The sequence below is a fragment of the Lepidochelys olivacea genome (assembly GCF_965140295.1).
Source record: "Lepidochelys olivacea isolate rLepOli2 genome assembly, chromosome: 20".
Lineage (NCBI taxonomy): Eukaryota > Metazoa > Chordata > Testudines > Cheloniidae > Lepidochelys > Lepidochelys olivacea.
In genome coordinates, this window is record NC_140430.1 from 22,183,265 (window position 1) to 22,189,264 (window position 6,000).

At 43.5% G+C, this 6,000-nt stretch overlaps 1 protein-coding gene across 1 annotated transcript in view; it reads left to right on the top strand.

The window, feature by feature from the left end:
* The window catches only part of COLGALT1 (collagen beta(1-O)galactosyltransferase 1), a 28,647-nt gene extending 24,851 nt beyond the window's left edge, over window positions 1-3,796 (top strand). The window contains exon 13 of the transcript XR_014709070.1: window positions 1,829-3,796. The gene's annotated coding sequence lies outside the window, so the exon portion shown is untranslated. The remainder of the gene's footprint in view (window positions 1-1,828) is intronic.
* The last annotated feature ends 2,204 nt before the right edge of the window (window positions 3,797-6,000 follow it).

The window sequence follows — 6,000 nt, forward strand, 5'->3', positions numbered from 1 at the left end:
AAAAGCAGCAGTTTATCTGTTGGGAGTGGCAATGTGCCTGGTAAGGAAAGTTTGGATGAGTCTAGGCTGCCTTGTGAGCTGATGGCTTTATCTAGTCAGCAGTTTGGGAAGGCAAGGATAGTGGAAAAATGAGTGTCCCTATACCTTACCTGTTCCCTGTGTGGAGAATTGTGACAGTGAAGGAAATGTGCCTGTGTCTGTTGGGGATATTGACTTGCCTATGGAGGGAGCTACTCTGGTCTCCAAGCAGTTGTCTGTGAACAGCCCTGTGTGCTAGGACAAGGAAAGTGAGATCCCAAACTGTGTGGCTGATAAAGGAGAATGTGTCTCTAGCTCTTCTTTGTCTGTAAAGCAGACAGAAGGTGCCTTTCACCCTGTGATGGTTGAGGGTAGTGCAGTTGACTCAGAGTTGGTTCTGGATTCAACTAAAGTCCAGGAAGGGAATGGTCCTAAGCTTATGTCTGCTAGGGAGAATGGCACTGTAACTAGGTTGCGTCCAGTTAGCGTCATAGCAAAATCCCAGAGACCAAACAATTCTGATGCTTGTATTTTGCCTGTCACTAATGTGTGGTTGGAAAAGGATGTAGCAACTCGATCCAATCAGGGTGATATCCTAGCCAGGTCACAAGAAGAGCATAAAGGTAATTTAATTGTTACCTACTGATAGTTTGGACATTTGTAGCAAGAAGGAAAAGATTCCTAAGGTTGTGAGTGGCAAAGGAAAGAGAAATGCTTCTAACCTTTTGACTATGGAATCTAGCAGTTTGCCTGAAAGGGGATTGTGTAGAAATCTGCCTGATGAGCCAGAGGTGATCCTGGATGTGAGTAAGACCCAGAAAGTCTGTTGTTGCTCAGGAAAGTGTTCCTTTAAAGCAGTGGTTCTTAACCTTCACTGCAGCCTGCACCCCTTTGGTTCTCAAAATATGTTCTCGCACCCCTTATCAAAAAATCATTGAAGTAGGTCAGTTCTTTAAACCTAGATATATCATAACTATAGAATGAAAGAAAATTATATATTTTAATTTTGCAGTAAAATTAAGAATACATAAAAAATTACTCTCATTAGGTTTCAGAGTAACAGCCGTGTTAGTCTGTATTCGCAAAAAGAAAAGGAGGACTTGTGGCACCTTAGAGACTAACCAATTTATTAGAGCATGAGCTTTCGTGAGCTACAGCTCACTTCCTCAGATGCATATCGTGGAAACTGCAGCAGGCTTTATATATACACAGAGAATATGAAACAATACCTATTCCCACCCCACTGTCCTGCTGGTAATAGCTTATCTAAAGTGATTTCCAGCACAAATCCAGGTTTTCTCACCCTCCACCCCCCCACACAAATTCACTCTCCTGCTGGTGATAGCCCATCCAAAGTGACAACTCTTTACACAATGTGCATGACAATCAAGCTGGGCTATTTCCTGCATAAATCCAGGTTCTCACATCCCCCCCACCCCCATACACACACAAACTCACTCTCCTGCTGGTAATAGCTCATCCAAACTGACCACTCTTCAAGTTAAAATCCAAGTTAAACCAGAACATCGGGGGGGGGGGGTAGGAAAAAACAAGAGGAAACAGGCTACCTTGCATAATGACTTAGCCACTCCAAGTCTCTATTTAAGCCTAAATTAATAGTATCCAATTTGCAAATGAATTCCAATTCAGCAGTTTCTCGCTGGAGTCTGGATTTGAAGTTTTTTTGTTTTAAGATAGCGACCTTCATGTCTGTGATCGCGTGACCAGAGAGATTGAAGTGTTCTCCGACTGGTTTATGAATGTTATAATTCTTGACATCTGATTTGTGTCCATTTATTCTTTTACGTAGAGACTGTCCAGTTTGACCAATGTACATGGCAGAGGGGCATTGCTGGCACATGATGGCATATATCACATTGGTGGATGTGCAGGTGAACGAGCCTCTGATAGTGTGGCTGACTCTTCTGCTCTTCATCTTTCATCAAATCACTGTCATTGATGGAATCCAGGTTAAAAAGAAATGGATCCAGTATGCATTTCTTTGCCACATCAAGCTCTCCAGTGGAAATATATCCTTGGAAAGAGTCACTCAACTGTTGCAAATGCTTTTGTCACTTCAGTTGCGATGGTCATTCCTTCATTTTCTGAAACAACTGTTTCTTCAAGAAAAGGAAAGTTAGTGAAATTTCTTTTCTCAGCACGCTTTATCCAAACTGGAAGTTTCCGAATAAAAGCAGATAACGTCTCGCTGACCATTACTGTGTTCATCCCAGTTCCTTGCTTAGATGTGTTGAGTTAATTTAGGTGTGTGAATACACCTGCCATGTACGCAAGGCAAAGGATAAACTCTATTTTCGAAGTCATCAACTAAATTACTGCTTTGGTTACAAAGAAACTGACTTATTTCTTCACACATTTCAAAAATATCAGTAAGCCACCTCACTTCTGTATGGGAAAGGACAGTGTGCTTGGCACCAATTTCTTCTCAAAAAGCATGGAAGAGGTGATGATTGAGACTATGTCCTCTGATGAAGTTTACTGTGCTCACCGCAGTAGACAAAGTATCCTTCAATTTTGTAGGCAAAGTCTTTGCAGCAAGTGCACGATGGTGCAACATACAATGTGTGATCATGATATGAGGTACTTATTTCTTTACATAAGCAACAAATCCTGAATTTTTTCCTAGCATGGCAGGGGCAACATCGGTGCAAATTGATCCACACACATCAAGCGTTATGCTTCAAAAGAAGTCTTTGACAAGATTGAACACATCGATTCCTTTCATAGTTAATTGCAATGGTTCACAGAACAAGAATTTTTCTAAGATTTTTCTCCTTTACATACTGCACAAACACCAACAGCTGACTGCAGCCATCAATGTCAGCTTGACAAATCAACTGAATACACACTTTTTAAGAGGACTGGCCTTGATATCTTCTATAACTTGCTGCAAGATATCCTGGCTCATGTCATGAATTCTAGAACGGATCACATCATTTGACAAGGGAACCTGCTGAAGCTGCTTTTGTGCATCTGGTCCCAATACTATTGCCATTTCCAATGCACAGGGTTCCACTAATTCCTCCGCTATTGTATGAGGCTTCTTTTCCTTGGCACGCAAATATGCAACTTGATAGAATGCTTGTAACAAGGGCTTCTCAAGTGACGCAAACCCAAACGTCCTCAAGGTTCTGCTACGATCAAATCATGCCCTTGTAGACTTCAAGGCGTCAATGTCATGTCCAGCAGCTGCACCCCCATGCTGTTTGTTGAAATGTTCAGACAGCTTCGATGGTTTGAGATTGGCGTTTGAAAATAACGAGCTGCACAGTACACATTGCGGTCATTGATTTCCATCCTCTGTCGTACAAGTGAACCTGTAACGAATATAGTCCTCGTTCCATTTGCATTTCTTCGACATGGCAAGGGTTACTGAAATGAAAAAAATATATAATTGGAGATAGGAGGGCCTATACACTTTTAAATGCATATTAAATATATGTAAAATAGTGTTGTTGTTCACCACAAATAACAGTACAATAGGCACACACACATACGCACATACTACCCAGAGACCTTGCAGAGTTTTGCTGTGGAAGTAAACTGTAACTGGCACGCGAACAGTTAGTGACTAACTGAATTCAGACAGAGGTGCAGCGCTACCCCATCGTCATCTGTGCATGCATCAAGAAACACCCCACAACCTGGCAGTACGCTGTATTTTGTAGCAAGATATTTTCACTACAATTAGCTTAACAATTTGTATATCACAGTAATCGTTAAATGTATAATAAATACATAGGTTTGATGAAACAAAGTAGTTGTACTTACGGGCATGTGCTTAATTTGTGTTTTTGATGATTTACCTTCTAAAAAAAATCTGGCATGTCTCACACCCCCAGAAAGGGCATCTTGCCCCCCAGGGGGTGTGTGCACCCTAGGTTAAGAACCACTGCTTTAGAGCAAGCCCTAGGTGAAGAGAGTAAGGGCAGAATTTCTGTGAGGGGGTGAACTGTTGATTAGAAAAGCTCCTTGGGAAAGGAATCCTCATGGTAGTCTTTGCAAGCAGTTTACTGCAACTGAAGGGTGTGAAAGTGATTTAATCAAGAAAGTTTCAGTTCCTAACAGCAAGAAATTTTCTGTGGTGAATGGATCCACTGTCTCTCCTTTAGAAAGAGCCAGTGTGAATAGCTTTGAAAAGGTCTCAGATGGAGTAAAAGCTGTTGTTGAACAGCCCCTATAACTAAGTGGCTGTGTTTGGCTAGCTTATTGGGGAGACAAGGTTGTTGAGAGAGAAATGTCTCCATGCTGATTCTGTAAGTGAGTAGTCTGTGCCTCCGGTTCAGAGGGAAGACTGAGTAGCTAAGTCTGCAGAGCAGAACAGCTGCAGTTAATTTCTTGAGAATGTGGGAGATGGCAGGTATACTCTTATCTCTAGACACTTCGGATATGACTTGTAGTCTCTCAGGGCAGGTCTTCATTACTCACCGGATTGGGATAGATTTATCGCATCTCCTCTAGACACAATAAATTGATCCCTGAACACGCACCCCATCAACTCCAGACCTCCAGCTCACAAGAAGCAGAAGTGGGGGCTCAGTGAACTTAACATCTGATTCCATGTGGAAGTGGAGGTTGGTAAGGGAAGGACACCAGAACTTTGAGTCTAGCTTGCTGGTGAAAATGGATGGTATCTCTTTAAGACAGTCCAGCCTTAGAATTGGTAGCGGTTAAGGATCTAAAAACTGATAAACAGGCTTCTGTTTGTGTCGATGAAAATTACCTTGCTGACTGGGAGAAGACGTGCACAAAGCACACCCAAAGCACACCCAATCAGCCAGTGAATTCTGTTAAGCAAAAGCAATCCGGGTTTGATCCTTCAGGACAAGGAGGAAAAAGAGAACTTACTTTTGCAAAGGGAAGACACAGGTTGAACCTAAAAGGCCCAAACTCCAATCTTATTGAGCCAAAGGTGTGGAATGAAGACTGTGAGTATTTAAAGAGTGGGGTGTATTTTTTGGAGGGGGGTTGGAAGCTTATTCCATTTCAGAGAGGGAAGAGTAGCCTTGTCTAGATCTTCCTACCCCCCCCCCAGCTCACCTTCCTTTTGCCCCTGTTACTGTACATGGTCAGCTTGCTCCAGCACCCTCAACAGCAAAGTAACAGATTCTGCTGGGGAGCATTTTATAACACTACAACAGCTGGGGGGCTCTTACTATGAGCCAGGTATGATGTTCCAGGGTATAATCCTGACTAGTGGGGGGCTGTCACCTGACCTGCAATGGGGGGTGCCTCACCATGCTTTGCTGTTGTAGCCTCTGACTTGGGTAGCTCACAAACAGCCTGTCAGCGTGCAGCTCCCCCGCTCTCCCCACAAGTGTCTGTGTATAGCTACGACTCCTGATCCCAGGACCTTGTCAGCACTCACCAGTCACACTTCAGCTTCCATCGGACCTAGGCTACCACATGCAGGGTGATTCCAACACTCCCTGTCCTGACCTTTACCCCTAAACATGCTGTGTGCTGTCCAGCCCTCTCCGGGACAGGCCAGATAGATTAGCAAAAAGAAAAGGAGGACTTGTGGCACCTTAGAGACTAACCAATTTATTTGAGCATGAGCTTTCGTGAGCTACAGCTCACTTCATCGGATGTATACCATGGAAACTGCAGAAGACATTGTATACACACAGAGACCATGAAACAATACCTCCTCCCGCTCCACTGTTCTGCTGGTAATAGCTTATCTAAAGTGATCATCAAGTTGGGCCATTTCCAGCACAAATCCAGGTTTTCTCACCCTCCGCCCCCGCCCTCCCCCCCCCCACACAAACTCACTCTTCTGCTGGTAATAGCCCATCCAAAGTGACCACTCTCTTCACAATGTGTATGATAATCAAGGTGGGCCATTTCCTGCACAAATCCAGGTTCCCTCACTCCCCTCTAAAAACCACCCACACAAACTCATTCTCCTGCTGGTAATAGCTCATCCAAAGTGACCACCCTCCCTACAACGTGCATGGT